We start from the raw sequence: 20,290 nt of genomic DNA on the forward strand, positions 1-20,290 counted from the left end.
ACAAGCCGAAACACTGTTCCGGCTGATTTGGTGTTAAAGAAAAACACTGTTCCCGCTGAAAAAACAAGCTGAAAAAGACGGATTATAAGAGAAGCGATCATGGCCTAAATATCACTTTAACGTCGGTATTTAATTTTAACAGTATTATTATCTTATGTGCGATCCATATGTTTTTAGTACAAAAGTTTAGCTATTCCGTAGCAATGCACAAGCACGCTACCTAGCATGTACAAATTTTGAACATGAAACATGTACCAACAGAATGTATTCAAAGTGTGTCTGATATGATATTTATTTTTTAATAAATGACAATACATAGTAAGGGAAATTAACGACAAAAGTCTATTTTTGGCTTTTCTATGATCAAAATATGCTTATCATTGCGCAACGAAGGGGTAGCTCCTGTCGATTACTTTGGAATATTGCGGCTAGATGTCATGTGCGTCCTATTCATGTGTGTCTGCATGCCGTAAATGAATTTTCATTATTTTTGGTTTGCAATAACAAATCGAAAGGCCATTCTCTAAGACTTCGAAATAGTCAACTTAGTCGATGATTACTACGATTTACATCTTATTATAGACAAATTGGATTTGTATGTAACGTCTTATTTTCAACCCGTGGAATACTCTAGGCCCCCGCATCGCTTTCTGAGGGTGACTCGGGCGACGCCTCCCGCCGCCGCCGCTAGGCCCTCCACCACGCCTCCACCGCCTGGCCGGGAGAGAGCAAGGACGGTGGCGGTGGGTCTCTCTCCCCTCCGGAGGAGCTCCTGTGCGAAGCAGCTGCCGGCAGCCGGTTCTAACTCCGGCGCGCGCGGATCCGGTGCCGCCTTGACCGATCTACGCCGGGGAGAGTGTCCATGCCGGCGGCGGCACCCGCACTCCTGCAGAGTGTCGGGGCAAGCCTGCCTGTTCCCGCGCTCCTGCTGAGGTGGAGGTGGCCACGCGGTGCTGCTGCTCGCCGTCGACTACGGGCGTGGCCTCGGCGACGGGAGCTCAGGGGGCGGCGGATTCAGTCCTCCGACGGCCGGATCCGGTCCCCTGTATTGGATCTGCGCATGTTCGGTGGCGGCGATCCTCGTCCCGCAGGGTCTCGTGGCGGCGATGGCAGTGGCCCGTACATCTTCGTCAAGGCCACGCTCTGCCTCGTAGCATGGCAGGGGCGGTGTGGCGGCAGACCATCGGTGAGGGCGGCCGGCAGCGGTGTTGGACAACAGCGATGCTACCTTGCTGCCCTGGGGTCCGGCGGCCTGGGGCCTGGTTGCGGCTTCGGCCTTGTGCAGGGCTGAGCTCTGGATGGGAATGACGGGCGGCAACCTTCGCTTGGCAGCGGCAGCATTGAGGCGTGTGCAGGGGTTGGGGGCCTTGGCGAAAGCCTTACTCTTTAGGGCCGAAGATGGCGACGCGGACATCGTTTACTTCCTTGTAAGCGTCCATCGACCAACTATCTCCCTTTGCATGATGCTTTCTTCCTGGGTGTAAAACTCTAGTTTGGCGACGGTGGTGCTTGTGTCATCGTTCACCTCGTTGGAGGTCTCATTTTGGAAGCTCGTGCTTTCCCAGCCATGGTGGTTGCCAACAAGGTGGAATGATTTGGGTCCAGTGCCCATGACGTCAGAAGGTGGCTACCAAGAGGGTGTTGGCGCAGCGATTGGAGGGCTTGGCATCTGCTTGATGGAGGTCGACGGCCCAGGAGGGACCATGTGCTAGTTGCGCCCACGAAGATGGCTAGGAGGCTGGCGTGGGTGGCACCCATGAAGTTGGCGGAGGCTAGCGTGGGAGGTGGTGGCCAGAAGATATGCGTTGCCGAGGTGACTTGCATAGTTTAGCGGCGGGTGGTCCTGCTCATCGACCGCTCCGGTGTAAGGAGGTTTTCTAACTGGCAGCCGGAGGACCCACGTGGCACTTCTACCTTTGATTAGGCAGCTAGGGTACCGTTTAGTTGCACTTCATTTTGCAAAAATTTTCAAGATTTCCCGTCACATCGAATCTTTGGACGCATGCATGAAGCATTAAATATAAATAAAAAATAAAACTAATTACACAGTTTAGACGAAATTCACGAGACGAATCTTTTAAGCCTAATTAGACTATGATTGGACACTAATTGCCAAATAACAACGAAAGTGCTACAATACCATTTCACCAAAAATTTTGTAAACTAAACAAGCCCTAGGTTGCTGGAAACTACAGTGTATGCGCCTAGATCTTGGAGGACGGGATCGGCTTGGTGAGCGCCACGCGTTGGTTTGGCAGCTTGAAGCGGGCTACGGTGGCTAGCCCTGCTTGGCGGTGGCTAGTCCGGTGTGGTACATCGTCCTGACAGGCAGCGCAAAGCGGATCCGATTGTGGGATGGCAACACGGCTTGCAGCGACCTACGGCGGCTAGTCCTATTTGGCAGCAGGCTAGCTCGGTGTGGATCATCGTCGGCAACGACCACTCGAGCGGTGAAGACGGTGTTTTCGCCCTGACATCCTTAGTTGTCCAGGGGTTGACAGTGCAGTATGGTGGCTTGGAGTTAGGTGGTGGTTCTCTTTTTTTTTTCTTTTTTTCGGAGTTGAACTTTGGCTTTGTGTAGTTCGTGTCGATGTCTCAATCCGACCAACTAAACTTATTTTTTTTCTTTTTTTGTTGAGTTTGTTTTCTGGCGTGGTTGTTGGTCGCTGTTGTATCGTTGTGCCCATGTAAGGAAAATGGACCCTTGGCCCATTTACTTTGGATTTTGGTGTTTGATGACCAACACAACCAAATTGGACTAATGAATTTGCAAGTGTTTGTTTTGTAGTCCAATAGGGTGCAAGACGTGACTTGGACGAAGGCGACGTGATGATCCGATGATCAACACCTCAAGCAAGACCTTAGAAGCACAAGTGAAGACCCAAGATATCAAGCAAAGTCCAAGCATGAAGATTGGAACCAAGCCGTACGTAAGATCGTGAAGAAACGAGCTCGCAGAGGCGACCGAACGCTGGACCGGACGCTGGAAGCACGACCGGACGATGGACCGGTGGCTCGGCAGACAGGCGACCAGACGTGAGGACCGGACGCTGGCGGCAACCGACCGGACGTAGAAACGAAGCGTCCGATCGAGTACAGAGAGGTTCTAGGCGCGCGAAACTGCGACCGGACGCGTCCGGTGGCAGGCGACCGGACGCTGGCAGCGTCCGATCGGTAGTTCGCGGCTGCAACGGTCGGGACGACCGGACGCGTCCGGTCAGGACGATCTCAGCGTCCGGTCAGTAGCAGAATTGCGGGAGTTCGACCCCAACGGCTACTTTCTCAGTGGGGCTTATAAATACAACCCCCAACTGGCCATTTGAGTAGAGTGGAGCTAAGGAAACATACCAAGGGTGTTAATACATCATTTTAGTGATCTCCACTTGCATAGTGTTTGGTGTTTCATTAGGTGATTAGCATAGATGCTTTGCGAAGTGCTTAGGTTGATTAGACCACCGCTTATGCGCTTGCTCTAGGTGTATGCCTAGTGTTTAGTGAGGTTTGCATACCTCTTGCCACCCCATGCTTGCGAGCACAAGAGTTGTACATCGGAGGGGCTTGAAGTCTTGCGAGATCGCACCAACCGCGTTTGTGGTGCGGCCACCACCGTGTACCGAAGGGAACAAGGCCCGCGGCGTTTCGGCCGGAAGCTTGATAGTGAAGACGGCGGGGAGCATCCGGGAGAGGCTTGCCAGAAGGCACATCGGAGACCCACTTGCGCGTGGGGAAGGCCCGAGGCTATCCACGGAGTTACCCGACCGGGAGCTTGGCCCTTGCGAGGGGCTCCAACGAGGACTAGGGGGAAGCTTGCGCGCTTCTCGATACCTCGATAAAAATACCGGAGTCATCGACGGGAGTTTGCATATCTCTACCTTGCTCTTTAAGCTTCCGCATTTACATTGATCATATTATTATCATTTGCGGTAGAGATAGCAACACACTAGCAAAACCATAGTTGCACATCTAGATAAATTATCTTTTGCATAGGTTTTGCTAGAGGTAGAAAAAGAGGCCATAGTTTAGAGTTGGTTTTTTAAGTTGCCTAATTCACCCCCCCCTCTTAGGCGTCCACGTGTCCTACAAGTGGTATCAGAGCCGGTTGGCTCATATTTGGACTTTTGGCTTAACCGCCGTTGAGCCGACGCTAATTAGAGTGGTTGGGATGGATACCGCTAGGTCTCCACAATTTGACGACACTAACTTCCTCTATTATAAGGCTAGAATGGCTTGCCATCTTGAGGCGGTTGATTTAGGTGTATGGAGAGTCACTCGCGATGGGATGAAATCCATTAAGAATCCTGAAAAACCCACGAAGAGTGATGAAAAAGAATTGCATTTTAATGCTAGAGCTAAAAATTGCTTGTTTGAATCTTTTAGCATGGATGTTTTTAACCAAGTATTTACTTTAAATACGGCACATGAAATTTGGTTAAAACTCCAAGAGCTCCATGACGGCACAAGTAATGTCCGTGAGCAAAAACATTGTCTAGCTAAGCAAAATTATGATTCCTTTACAATGAATGAAGATGAGCTTGTTCGTGATATGTATTCTCGATTGAATCTAATTATCAATGAGCTCCACTCTATAGGATTATTAAAGCTAGATGATGCGGACATCGTGAGGAAGATCATCTCCGTGCTACCACAAAAGAAATATTCAAGCATCATCACCATCCTTCACAATATGGAGGACTTGAGCACCATGACCCCAGGCATTGTCATTGGCAAGATAGTGGCATTTGAAATGTCACGCAAGATGGGTCAAGAAGAAGCCTCTTCATCGAGCAAAGGCAAAGCTCTCGCATGTAGCGAGAAAAAGAAGATGAAGGGCAAGAAAATTGAGACAAGCTCAAGCTCAAGTTCCTCAAGTGAAGATGAAGATGAGGATGATGAGGATGAAGAACAAGAATCAAGTGATGATGATCAATCTTCCTCCTCCACCTCCGACCTTGATGAAGAATCAATCAAATCAATCAACAAGGTGGAGAAGATGATCCAAAGGCTCAATGTCAAGGGTGTGCCCATCCAAATTCACGATCTCATTTTCACCAATCAAAGAAATGAGCAAAGAAAGAGAGGATGCTACGAATGCGGCGAGATGGGGCACTTTGTGGAAGTTTGTCCAAATAAGCCCACACCCAAGACAAAGAAGAAGGCGTGCAAGAACAAAGCCCTCACAACAATAAGGTCATGGGATGATTCTTCAAGTGAAGAAGAAAACCATCACAAGAGGCGAGGTCACAAGCACTCATCATCAAGCTCTTCTCGTGTGTGCCTTATGGCACGAGGTAACAAAAGCTCATCCTCTAGTGAGAGTGATAGTGATGATGATTTGCCTTCTTACAATACAATTGTGCAACAAAATCTTAAATATGCTAAAGTTTGCACTAGTCAACAAAAGAAGCTCAAAACCTTAAAAGAAGAGCTAGGTAGTTCACAAGAAGCATACAAGAATTTGCTTGAACAATATGAAAACTTTGCAAATCTCAATGTTGAACTATCTACTAAAATTGAGCAACTTGAGGCTAGTGCAACAACAAGTGCATGCACAATTAATGATAAGCAACTTGAAAAGAAAAATGAAAAATTAAAAGAAAAGTTAGCTAGCTCACAAAATGATTATCAAAGTTTGCTTGCAAAAATTGAAATCATGTGCAAACATTGTGATGAGCTAACAAATAAAGTTGCTAATCTTGAGGCCATCAAAAATACCCCCACCAAGGCATCTGAAAGAAATAACATAATTAAAAAGGATGCATCTACCTCTTGCAATGATTTATGTTTAAACTCACCTTTGTGCAACCAAGCTTGTGTTGAGAAAGTGATTGTAGATACATGCACACAAGAGGCTGCAAAAGAAAATGAGCAACTCAAGCAAGAAGTAGCTCGCCTCACCAAGGACTTGACTCAAGTGAAAGGCAAAGCAAAGCAAACCCAACTTTATCAAGATAACACCGTCAAGGGAGTGAAGAAGCTTGATGAAGGACAAATCGTGGTTTGCTACGTGTGCCATAAAGAAGGCCACAAGTCCTATGAATGCAAGGTGAAGAATGGGGGAGGAGCAAAGAAGAAGGAGAAAAAGCAAACAAGCAAGCTCTCCAACACCTACACCAACAAGGTGGACAAGAAGGCCTCCACACCTTATCTCTTGAAGAAGAAGAAAAATGACAAGGTGGTGGCCATCAAGGTGAACAAGCACGCCAACAATGGGGTCAAACGCTTTTGGGTGCCAAAGGAAATCATTTCCAACATGAAAAGCATCAAGAAGGTTTGGATCCCGAGAGGGAAGTGAGAAGTCCAATGGACTACGGGGAATTTGGAGACTTGGCAAAGTATGGGTGCATTTCATGGGGTGCATCATGATGGACAAAATCATTGCCAAGTGGGTTAGTGAATACTATGGACCCAAATTCCCCTTCACATGTTAGGTAACTAGATGTTATTGCTTTTAAATTGGTACATCTTGCAATTAGTTTTTCCTACTATTGGTATCTTTAAGCATCTAGTTACTTTTCATGCCTAGGTTTGCTTTTGCATGCTTATATCTTTTATCACGCATACACTAGGTATATCTTATGGTAGGATTGCTCGGTCTCTTTTTTTTAACCCTTGGAGCAAACCTACATGGTTTAAAATTGCTTACAAGCACGACACATAGCTTGTCTTACTTTTGTTCATCTAATATGTGCCAAAGTCCAAATTGTAGATAATCTCTCCCGGATATCTTTTTGAAAATGATTCTCACATTCATGAGATGTCATCTTTCAAGTGGTATTTTTTATTCTAAAATCAATGTGCATGATTTCTACAATGTATTCTATATTTGTGTGCACATATTTAGGGGGAGTATTTCTACAACTTGGATGCTTTGAGACTAACACTTTTTAAATGGTATCAACTTTTCAAACCTATCACATGTGTAGTAGTCTCATTATGAGGAAATTGGAGTCCCCGGAGTTAAGCATCATTCTTCCATTGGCATCATCATGTTGATTATATTTCTTATTTATATGCTTTCTCCATGCATTATATAGATTAAACTCTTATGCAATAAATTGCTAATTATGCATATGCTTTGCTTTCCACCATATGTATGCATATATTTAGGGGAAGCTTAGTCTATATAATGTGAGAGTCAAATTTTGTGATCTATTTAATTTTACATTCAAAGGACCACAAAGTTTGACCCTCCCCTGTGCTACTAATGTCTTCCTTTTCGGTGTTTGATGCCAAAGGGGGAGAATTTGGAGGACCAAAGACAAGCATTAAGCTAATGTCTACAAGTGGTAATGGTCCGAGAAAGGGAGAAAAGTGAATTATGGATTAGTCTAAGTAATGGTAAAATTTGTAGGAATCCATAATGCCACATGGGGACATTTGCAAGGGCAAGATAACCTTTCATCTAGTCTTAATTGGTATCTTTAAGTATCAAATAAACTTGCCCTTTGCATTGCATCCTAGCAAGTAGATAGTTTTTAAATTAAATTTTTTGTTATTTGCTTGCTTTGGTCGTGTTGGCATCAATCACCAAAAAGGGGGAGATTGTAAGGAAAATGGACCCTTGGCCCATTTACTTTGGATTTTGGTGTTTGATGACCAACACAACCAAATTGGACTAATGAATTTGCAAGTGTTTGTTTTGTAGTCCAATAGGGTGCAAGACGTGACTTGGACGAAGGCGACGTGATGATCCGATGATCAACACCTCAAGCAAGACCTTAGAAGCACAAGTGAAGACCCAAGATATCAAGCAAAGTCCAAGCATGAAGATTGGAACCAAGCCGTACGCAAGATCGCAAAGAAACGAGCTCGCAGAGGCGACCGGACGCTGGACCGGACGCTGGAAGCACGATCGGACGATGGACCGGTGGCTCAGCAGACAGGCGACCGGACGCGAGGACCGGACGCTGGCGGCAACCGACCGGACGCAGAAACGAAGCGTCCGATCGAGTACAAAGAGGTTCCAGGCGCGCGAAACTGCGACCGGACGCGTCCGGTGGCAGGCGACCGGACGCTGGCAGCGTCCGATCGGTAGTTCACGGCTGCAACGGTCGGGACGACCGGACGCGTCCGGTCAGGACGATCTCAGCGTCCGGTCAGTAGCAGAATTGCGGGAGTTCGACCCCAACGGCTATTTTCTCAGTGGGGCTTATAAATACAACCCCCAACCGGCCATTTGAGTAGAGTGGAGCTAAAGAAACATACCAAGGGTGTTGATACACCATTTTAGTGATCTCCACTTGCATAGTATTTGGTGTTTCATCAGGTGATTAGCATAGGTGCTTTGCGAAGTGCTTAGGTTGATTAGACCACCGCTTATGCGCTTGCTCTAGGTGTATGCCTAGTGTTTAGTGAGGTTTGCATACCTTTTGCCACCCCGTGCTTGCGAGCACAAGAGTTGTACATCGGAGGGGCTTGAAGTCTTGCGAGATCGCACCAACCGCGTTTGTGGTGCGGCCGCCACCGTGTACCGAAGGGAACAAGGCCCGCGGCGTTTCGGCCGGAAGCTTGATAGTGAAGACGGCGGGGAGCATCCAGGAGAGGCTTGCCGGAAGGCACATCGGAGACCCACTTGCGCGTAGGGAAGGCCCGAGGCTATCCACGGAGTTACCCGACCGGGAGCTTGGCCCTTGCGAGGGGCTCCAACGAGGACTAGGGGGAAGCTTGCGCGCTTCTCGATACCTCGGTAAAAATACCGGAGTCGTCGACGGGAGTTTGCATATCTCTACCTTGCTCTTTAAGCTTCCGCATTTACATTGATCATATTATTATCATTTGCGGTAGAGATAGCAACACACTAGCAAAACCGTAGTTGCACATCTAGATAAATTATTTTTTGCATAGGTTTTGCTAGAGGTAGAAAAAGAGGCCATAGTTTAGAGTTGGTTTTTTAAGTTGCCTAATTCACCCCCCTCTTAGGCGTCCACGTGTCCTACAGTCCACTTTAGACTTTTTTTTTAATATAATCGGTAGCTCTCTTATCTGATTCGTTAAAAAAAAGTAACATAAAGATACAATATTCATTTGATAGCGGTTCTCATTAGGCAAGCTATAATTTAATTTTATCGGTTTCACAATTTAGAATAAAAAGAAATATGTTATTTTACGTATTAGATCAGTGGTTCGTAAGTCAACAAACATGTAACCTGACTCAGTTTTATATGTTTGACGCTTTGTTTTTTTTTTGTTTCTGTTATTCAGGCAAGATGCTGTTCCAAAAGATTTTGGAGGAACATGAAGTGTTTGTATGGGTTTGCTGGCTTCAATATTCTACTTGGAGTCTTTTTGGATCAAGTGAAACGCACAAGAAACTTCAAAAGGCAAAGCAAAAGCATGCCCCGCAGTAGTCCAATTTGCCCAAGCTGCTCCAGGGTTTTAGAGGACCCCGAGTGGATGTGGGATGCTCCAAACTGTGGCGCTCTTTTTCTTTTGTTTAAATAGTTTTCATTTGGAGTTGGAGTTGGATTTGTTTGTGCCTTATAAATTGAACACGTCGTCTTATTGAACTGCACGAATTTAATTGCTGATCAAACTGAAAGGCCCAAGCCCAATCCGAATGGACCGGCAGATATCCAGCCACAGCCGCGCGGCCTGCCGTGCTCCCGTCAGCCCACCCGGCCGCTCTCTCGGCCACCAGTGATTGCTGAAACTTTCTGCCTTGTGACGCTCGTATGATGCAGGCTAGCTGACGATGACTCAGAAATCTCCCATTAAATTTACAAGGCGATGGAAAGGGACTTGATCCGTTGATCGCAGCTAAAAGGAGCTAGCACAATCATAAGCTAATGAGGTCAGCTTCGTCAATATCATTCCGATATCTGTATCACTTTATCAGGACACCGATTTGTCTCTCTCATTTCATCTCTGACGAAATTTCCTTATTTGCTAAAAAACGAACAAGTTGTTTACTGTGTGTGGTTAGCTTGTGACGTCCGGAGTGCTTCTATTGGCCTGCTGACTGAACATGTTAGTTGTGTGTTACAAACTGCACTTGGAGAAAAAAAGAATATGGGAATGTCTGTATTACAACACTATTGCCGGACGGCCCCCAAGAACAAGACGAACGTAGCGACTCGTATTGTACGTTCTTAGAGAGATTTCACCACCAAAAAAATCTCACAAAATACGATGAGATGTGACTCGCATGCAATTTGCTTTGGGAAACTGGAAAAAAAATTGGCTAGTTGGTTGTGTTTGTGATGCGACTGTCAAATTATATGGTACTTCCGAGTACAGCTTCTGCATTTCATAGATATATATTGAGATTCCTCTTGTCGTCCAAGTGCCGCTTCATAGTCATCTGAATACGCGCTTAGGGGGTTCTAAATTATAATATGGTTACTAGCAATACTATCAGACAATGTACGGAGATGTGACATTTCTTTTTTCCACCTTGAGACGGAGATGCTAGGCCATTGACCATCATGTGCTCTCTGTGATCTGCTGACGATTTTGGATGTTGTTTTTGGGCCTGGGCGATTATTCCAACGCCACGGTTTGCGCAGATCGGCCACTTGGCCCTTCTTGACTGTCCACATATGACAGATGCTTGCCGTCCAGAATGGACAAGTGTTGTTTTTTAAAGAGAAAATTTGAATCTGCATCCGGTTTCAGTCTGACTCTTGCTATGGATGGATGCATTGCATCCGAAGCAAGTGGAGTGAATGACCCTTCAGAAGAAATCAAGAAACTGTGTAGTTCAACTTAAACAGCACGACATCCATTCCTCTGTATTGCAGTGGAAACTTCACATTGCATAACGGATTTTTTTTTATATATAAGATGTGCGGTGGGGGCATAAGGGAATCTCATGAATCAGCCATGGAAGAGTATAAGCAAAGGGATTGCCATGAAGGACTTGTTATATATTACACTGCTCTGAGAGTTGACAATCTCAGAATGAAGAATTCTGGGCCAAAGAAAGTCCCGGGCAGGTGCAAGGAGTGTACACTGTAGATAACTGTATAAGTCAGTATAGCTGTGTTTACACTTGGTACTCGTCAAGCGTTTCTGTTCTGATGAGACTTGAACTGAAGTACTATTCTTAGATATGAACACAGAAGAAGCTGATGCTACGATTCTCCAACTGGAGCTACAGACGCGCCTATACATGGACTGACCGGAAATTCTATCTGTAGTGGTTTGAAGATGTCAGCTGCGTCGTGGTAAAAATGGCAATCTGTTGCGTGGGATATTTACACGCCTGATTGCTTGCTAACCCTTTTGCTGTAACCATGATCGAGTTGGATAATCCTATCAAGAAGCGCTGATCGTTGATGATCATGTGAGGAAGTGAAAACATTACTGATCATGATCATTGCTTTAATAATGATATATATAAGAGCATGCTCTTGCCACCTTCACACAAGTAGTTATAACTTATCCGTTATCCCGATTTGGAAATTTCGACGTCAGGATCGATGATTAGTACCTTTGTGTGTGTAACCCATAGATCCGGGGAAGACCCTTCTCGCCTTTCACTGTTGCGGCACAGCAGCAGCGTAGACGCCGGTGTAGGGGCATCTCCGGCTCGGTGGCGAGACGGCGGTCCGGTGGTGACCCTGCAGTGGTGCGACGGCGGTGGTGGGGCACATCCCGTCACTGGCAGCACGGTCTTTAGATCGGATTAGGGTTTCTCTGTAGGTGGGTGTGGCGGCTCCGGTCAACCTCGTCCTCCGAGCCTTGATTCCTACCTTTCTTTTATGTGTGCTGTGCGACAGGGGCCCACCAACCGTATTAGGGTTGGGCTCCCCCGATCAGGGAGCAGAGACAAGGGCCCAATAGGCTGTTGGGCCTATTGGTGGAGATCAACTAACATTCTCTCCCTTGATCTCATTCCATCTTTCACTTTTATATTATTTACTTTTGTTCATTCCATTACAGATTAGCGCATAGAGCATGTCTCATCGTCACGGTCCATTGCCGATAGACTTAACAGCTACAACACACTACTCTGTTCTGAAATAGATATTTATCTTTGGGCCTTCTTTTGTCAAGGAATTTTATAGGCTTTCCCTTAAACCCATGCTAGCTACATGTTCTCTGAACACCATGTTCTCTGAACACGTTGGGTGGTAAGCTTTTTGTAAGCGGATCCGCGAGCATCTTTTCTGTATTTATATGCTCAAGACTTATAACTTGATCCCAGACTTTATCTTTCACAACATAATACTCTATGTCAAAGTGTTTGGCAGCACCACTTGACTTATGTTGTGAGCATACTGTACTGTCAGATTATAATCGCAGTATAACTTAAGTGGTCTATAGATGTCGTCAACCACCTTCAAACCGGGTATGAACTTCTTTAGTTAGTTCACCTGCCCGTTGCCTCATAACACGCTACAAACTGTCATACATTGTGGACGATGTAGTGACGGTTTGCATTTGAGCTTTTCCATGAAATAGCTCCCTTTTTGCGAGATGATAGAAAATCCACGTCTGGATATGTATTCACTCTCGCATAATCAGAATCTGAATATCCCACTACATGGAGTGAATCAGATCTTCTATACGTCATCATGAGGCCTTTCGTTCCTTACAAATAATGCAAGACTTTCTTTACTAATTTTAGTGTTCTATTCCAGAATTGCTCTGGAATCTGCCAAGTAAAACCCGGTAACAAATGCCAAGTCAGGGCGCGTACATACTTGAGCATGTTGCAAGCTTCCGACAGCTGAAGCATATGGAACCACTTTCACTTTATCAATTGAGCTCATATTGGTTCCTGGGGCATTGAAAATCCTCATATCTGTCGTCCTTGACTATAGGAGCAGGTGAGGGACTACATTTGTGCATACTAAATTTCTTTAAGATCTTTTCCATGTATGCCTTTTGTGACAGTCCTTATACCTTTTTTTCTTCTATCTCGGTGAATCTCGATCCCTAGAACGAACGAGGTTTCGCCAAGATCTTTCATATCAAGTTTTGATGACAAAACTTATTTGTCTCCAGTTGTAGACTGACATCATTACCAGCAAGTAAGATATCATCCACATACAGGACAAGGAAGATAAACTTCTCATTCTTAAACTTTGTATAGACACAATTGTCCTCTACATTCTCTTTAAAACTCAAAATTCTTTATTGACTGATCAAACTTCAAGTACCACTGTCTTGAAGCTTGCTTTAATCCATAAATGGATTTCTTTAGGCGGCATCCCATTCGTTCTTTTTCTTCCATGACAAAACCTTTCGGTTGTGTCATGCAAACATTTTCCTCCAAGTCTCCGTTGAGAAATGCCGTCTTTACATCCATCTAATGTAATTCTAAATCGTAATGTGCCACTAATGCCATTATGATTCTGAAGGAAAACTTTACATGAGACTGGAGAAAAGGCCTCATTGTAATCAATCCCTTCTCTTTGCATAAAGCCTTTTGTCACAAGTCGTGCTTTATATTTCTCTATATTCCCTTGAGAGCCAAGTTTTATTCTGTAGACCTATTTACAGCCTACTGTTTTGGCTCCTTTAGAAATTATTTCCAAGTCCCAAGCTTTATTGGCATTCATTGATTTTATTTCATCTTCCATGGCCTCAAGCCACTTTGATGAATGATCACTTCTCATGGCTTCTTCAAATGAGGTGGGATCATCCTCCATTTGAAATTCCTCAGTGTTGTACACTTTATAATCAGCAGGAATAGCTGATTTTCTAACTCTTTGAGGCCTTTTAGGGGCCTTCACATTTGGCACATCTTCTGTTTGAGGCTGTTGTTGCTCCCCCTCATGTGTGGCAATAGGTTCTATAGGATCCTGAAGAATAGTTCCTTATTGTCATTCATTGTTGCCACATGTGGGATAACAACAGGTGCTGGCACCACGGTATCTGGCACTGTCGGTGCAGCAACAGCAGGTAGTGAGAAAATGGCTCATGAATTATTGGAGTGGGCACATACACCCACTTCACTTCAAGGTCAATTTCTCGAGCAGCCATGCTCCCCCTCATCAATTTATCCTCTAGGAAGACAGTGTGTCTTGTTTCCACAAACTTTGTATGTCTCTCTGGACAGTAGAAAACGAAAGCCTTTTGACTTTTCTAGGTAGCCAAACAAATGGCAACTTACTGTTTTGGGATCTAACTTCTCAATGTTTGGGTTAAATACTTTAGCCTCAGCATGGCTCCCCCACACATTCAAGTGTTTAGTGAGGGTACTCTTTCTGTCCACAACTCATACGGTGTTTTGGGCATCGACTTTCTTGATACTCTATTGAGAATATGAATGGTGGTTTTTAACGCCTCCATCCACAGGCTTAATTGTAAGGTGGAGTAACTTATCATACTGCCCACCATATCCATCAGGGTACGATTGATTCTTTTAGCTACTCTATTCTGCTGAGGTTCACCCGGTGTAGAATACTGGGCTACTATGCTATTCTTTTAGGGTATGCCGACCGTAGTACTCCCCATGGTCAGACCTGACTGTCTTTATCTTTAATATCTTAAATTTATTCAATGCTTCTGTTCTTTCTTTGATTGGATAAATATAGCCATAATGAGAGTAATCATTTGTGAATGTTATGAACGAATCATAACCATCCATATTCTTTACAGGAAAAAGACCACAGATGTCCGTGTGAATAATCTGTAAAATTCCTGCGCTTCTTTACATACTTTCCTTTTATGCATTCTCTGCATTGTTCTAAATCTGAGAGCTCTAATGGAGGAAGAATATCATTCTTAACCTGTCTTTCTATTCCCCCCCTCGAAATATGGCCTGAACGATAGTGCCATAATTTCGACAACGCATCGTGAGCTCTATTCTGCCACCATTTCTAGAGTAACACTCTGTCACCAGCTGCTTTATCAGCTGGGTAGCATATATCTTTGAAGAGCCAGTGAACTGACTCTTTATTCTATCGAGGTACTCGGTGACCGTGTCACACACTGGGATTGAGCCCACAATTGCAGGCTCAATCATGTTCTTTATCACAACCAAACATTTCTTATTAGTAGTGACCCACTTCTTATGCACAAGGGCATATGACATCTTTTGGGATTCAGAATCCCTTTCTTTAGTTGCCCAAGTGGCATCATTCTCTTTTGTCTCCCTCACTGGTGCCACATACTCAGTGGAACACGGTAAGGTGACTATCCAGTCCACCTTAGACAAGATGAAAACTAGGTCAAAACTTTTCTTAATATAAAATAACATCATTTATATGCCTTGATTCCAACGTTGGTCAAAATTAAAACATACAAATATTCTTATACACTAATTCTACATCACCGTTGGGCAGAAATAGAATTAATGCATAAATCATTAACTTTCACAACTGTTCTCATACACTAATTCTACATCACCATTGGGCAGAAGTAGAATTAATGTATAAATCATTAAAATTATCAACTTTTCTTATACACTAATTCTACATCACCGTTGAGCAGAAGTAGAATCAATGCATAAATCATTAAAATTACGATATTGTTATTAACGACGTTGGTCAGAAAATAACAATATCATAATCATGTCAAAACTTTTTTTCTCCAATTAAATACCATATTGGTTCAAAATAACTGGAGAATCAATAATTTCTTTGGCAGCGGAAAAACTTTCTTTTTTCTCCAATTAAATATCACGTTGATACAAATTAACTGGAGAATAAACAATTTCTTTAGCTGTGGAAAAACTCTCTTTTTCTTGAATTTTACCCACAGGGAAAATTGCTTTTTCTATTTTCTTTAATACATTAATCAATTTCTAGGATATAAATATTTACTGGAAAAACTTTCCTTCTCTCTAGTTAAATATCACGTCGGTTCAAAATCACTGGAGGATATACTTTTTCTTTAGCAGCGGAAAACAACAACAACAACAACAAAGCCTTTAAGTCCCAAACAAGTTGGGGTAGGCTAGAGTTGAAACCTATCAGAAGCAATCAAGGTTCAGGCACGTGAATAGCTGTCTTCCAAGCACTCCTATCTAAGGCTAAGTCTTTGGGTATATTCCATCCTTTCAAGTCTCCTTTTATTGCCTCTACCCAAGTCAACTTCGGTCTTCCTCTGCTTCTCTTCACGTTACTATCCTGACTTAGGATTCCGCTACGCACCGGTGCATCTGGAGGTCTCCGTTGCACATGTCCAAACCATCTCAACCGGTGTTGGACAAGCTTTTCTTCAATTGGCGCTACCCCTAATCTCTCACGTATATCATCGTTCCGAACTCGATCCCTTCTTATATGATCGCAAATCCAACGCAACATACGCATTTCCGCGACACTTAGCTGTTGAACATGTCGTCTTTTCGTAGGCCAACATTATGCACCATACAACATAGCAGGTCTTTAGCAGCGGAAAACATATACTCAATTTCTTGAATTTTACCCACAGGGAAAAATTACATTTTCTATTTTTCTTTTGAACCATTTATTCATTTTCCAGGAAATAAAATCTTTACTGGAAAATGGAAAAACAAAACAGATTCAAAACCTCATTGTTGGGCTGGAACTGATACAGTGGCCCGGCCCATCTCTCCGCGCGCGCGTAGGTCGCACCCAGGCCGCAACCTGGGCCTGGGCCGGCAAGGTTGCGCTGCCGCGCGCGCCCGCCTGGGCCGGCGATGACCCGATCTGATCTGTGCCGTTGATTTCGATCCGACGGCCGGGCGCTCATTTCGGGCGGTATAAAAACCCGCCGTCGCCGCAGCCGGTGCGAACCCTAGCTTAGTCTCTCCGCTGCTCTCTCTCTCTTCGCCCTCTCTCTATTCCTTTCTCAGCCACAGCGCAACCGAGTGACCGAGAGCGAGATGAGCGCAACCGAGCGAGCAGCGAGCGAGCGGGCATCCATGGCCCCGCCGCCAGCCCCCTTGCCGGCGTGCGCGCTCCCCAGCGGGTGAGCGCGCTGCCGTCGAGCGGCCTGGCCGCGGCTCCCTTTTGGCCAAGCCCAGCGAAAAAACTCCCCGGCTCGGTCTTCTTCTCCCTCGCCGGCGAAATGATTCGCTCGGTTCATGGCGAGGTTGTTCCCTTTCTTTTTCCCCTTAGGGTTTGAGTTATTTCTTCTTTCTTTTCTTTTCGCTTGTTCACCCAAAAAGGGGATCTAGGGTTAGGGTTCGTTTCCGACCCTTGTTCTTCTTTCTTTGGATTTTTCTTTTCTTTGATTTCTTTTCTTTTCGGATTTCATCCGAATCGGTTTCCTTCCCCTTCTTTATTCGAGTTAGGGTTAGGGCTTAGGGTTCGGTCAAATCCGAACCCACTCTTCTTCTGTTCAGATCTGAAAAGAAGTGTTCGGTTCTCTTCTCTTCTTCTTCCCCGAGCTTTCTGCGCGGGTTAGTTCATCCGAAACGTGTTCACTGTTCTTTCCCTTCACCCAGTTAGGGTTAGGGTTGGGGAACTTTTCTTTTCTTCTTTCCTCAGATCCGAAGGGATCGAAGTTAGGGTTCAAGTTGGGAAGAACCCTCTTTCTTGTCAGATCCGAACTGGATTTGATCTTTTCTGTTCTTTGCCGTGCGCCGTCGAACGGTGCGGCTTCTTTCCCCCACGCGGTGGCGGTGGTGACCGGTAGACAGTGACGTCCGCCACCCCGGTCTCTCTTTCTTTCTTCTTTTACCCGGTTAGGGTTAGGGTTACACAGAGGCAACCTAGCTCTGGTACCATTGTTAGGATCGATGATTAGTACCTTTGTGTGTGTAACCCGTAGATCCGGGGAAGACCCTTCTTGCCTTTCACTGTTGCGGCACAGCAGCAGCGTAGACGCCGGTGTAGGGGCAGCTCCGGCTTGGTGGCGAGACGGCGGTCCGGTGGTGACCCCGTAGTGGTGCGACGGCGGTGGTGGGGCACATCCCGTCGCTGGCAGCACGGCCTTTAGATTGGATTAGGGTTTCTCTGTAGGTGGGTGTGGTGGCTCCGGTCAACCTCGTCCTCCGAGCCTTGATCCCCACCTTCCTTTTATGTGTGCTGTGCGACAGGGGCCCACCAACCATATTAGGGTTGGGCTCCCCCGATCAGGGAGCAGAGACAAGGGATCAACTAACAATGCATGCTTGTCTCGAAGCATGAATGAAAACATCAAATCAAAGCAGCAAAAGAGAAGGTCAGCGACAACACGGTCCAGGTGATGGCAAATAGCCAAACATTATATGATCCAAAAAAATAAAAGGAAAAAACTGGACATTTATTAGCTGCGAGTTTTGACTTTGATTCGGAAATCTGATGTTCTGAATATGTACGGGCTACTATTCTATCGGTTTCCAGAAATAGTCAAGGTTCTTTTTGCGTGTTGTTTTTTTTGGTTTATCGAAGATATTTATCCGATATGCTAATAGAGTTAATTGTTTATTATGTGTTATAAATTAAACACGTCGGTTATGGTTAGGACATCTTTCTCTCTATCTCTTACGAAACACAACATATGAAAGTAGAAGAGCATAGATGCACAAAATAGGATGACTATTCTTTATTCTCTGAATATCGATACACATCTCCTATCGTTCAGTCGTCTAAAAATCTCGGCATACTCCAAATGATGTTGAGTGCGCTGATGTTAGGGTATATTGCAAGCTTTTCTTAAACTCACTCTCTAAATCATCATTTAGAGAGTCATTTAAACCATTGGAATAAAAATAATCTTTCCACCCTCCAACATTTTCTCAATATCTTGTGGGCACTTTAGAGAGCCAACTCCGTTCTCCATCTTTGGCTAGCAAAAATTCGGGATAGAGGATGATAATATTTGGAGATCTAATTAAAGGAATTATTGGAGTGAATCTTTTTTTTTACTAAAGTATCTATTCCTATATCAATAAGGAATGATATAAAGATGTCGCAGATGGAGAAGTCATGAGGACAGCCCAAGTTAGCATGGTGGGGCTCGGATGCGGCAGTCGGGAGACCATCGAGGACGGAGGTCGGTCGACGGTAGGTGGGAGCAAGAGGCCAAGATGTACTGTCGCATAGAAGAGCAATGGCCATCGGAGGTAGAAGAAAAGAATCAAGCCATTGGATGGGCATTAGATGATTAAGCTTCACCGCTTGATAATCAGGTTGTTTTTAGGTGCCTAAGCGCCTGATGTAATTATGATATACATCTCCCATGTATATATAGCATTTCCGGCCCTAGAGAGGTGCCAGGGGTGCGACGACTGAGGGCCCATGGGAGTGAGGGGCCTAGGCCCATGTATACAATACAGAGACCCTCAGCCGTATATTCTTTAGTTTAGTACGTACGCGAGCGCTGCAGCACTGGCCCGCAGCAGCCGAAGAGGTGGAGAGTGGAGACACGGACTCACGCACGGAGCCACAGCCGCGCCGCGGACTCGCATCTCGCCGTCTCGCGGAGACACGGAACGGCAAGCCGGCGATTAGGGCAGACTGCAGAGCACTCCAGGGCCCAGGCTGGACTCGACGATAACGCGATCACGCATCACTCGATCAGCCGATCACTATTGATCTCAATACCATCCTCGATGATTTTGCATCACGAAATACCCGAAGAATGTCTTTTTTATGAGAAGCAATGGATATTATGGAGTTCTATTCTTGGTTAAGGTAATCATATTAGCCCAAGTTAGCATGGCGGGGCTTGGATTGCGGCAGACGGGAGACCGTCGAGGACGGAGGTCAGTCGGCGGTTGGTGGGAGCAAGAGGCCAAGATGTACTATCGCATAAAAGAGCAATGGCCATCGGAGGTAGAAGAAAAAGACTCGAGCCATTGGATGGACATTAGATGATTAAGCTTCACCACCTAATAATTAGGTTGTTTTTAGGTGCCTAAGCGCCTGATGTATAGCACATCTCATATTGATAATTATGATATACAACTCCTACATATATATAGTTTTGATATGGGCTAAGAGTTCAGTAAGGCCTTCGGCAATGTGATCCTAGAGTGACGCCTAAAGAAGAGAGGGTATTTAAGCATCACTTCTACCACTGCAGCATGCGATGCCAAATTTGAGTGGTGCTTCAAAAATTGGGAGCGATGAAAGTGTAGGCGCATCGGTTCCAACTCATGCAGCGTACAGCAAAAACATGAGAAGGGACATGCATGCTGAAGAAAATGGTGAGAGAACACGGGACATGATGGGGCCAGGAGTGATGCCTTCCACTGCAACACAAGAAGAGTGACTCCTATTTCTATGTGTGGGGCCCATTCTTAGTTTTCTGGCATCACCACGCTATATATGGGAGGCCTAAAGTTATATAGAGAATGGACTCTAGTTTAGATCTTTCTTCACTTTTTCCTTTTTGGTTAGAGTCCGTTTATTTACCAACATTATGTGACAGAAAAACATGCAACTTTACTGTAGATAAACCTTGGAACATTTTTGGTACTTGGAAGATGAGCAGCTACCACCAA

This window comes from Miscanthus floridulus, chromosome 13 (assembly GCF_019320115.1).
Source record: "Miscanthus floridulus cultivar M001 chromosome 13, ASM1932011v1, whole genome shotgun sequence".
Lineage (NCBI taxonomy): Eukaryota > Viridiplantae > Streptophyta > Magnoliopsida > Poales > Poaceae > Miscanthus > Miscanthus floridulus.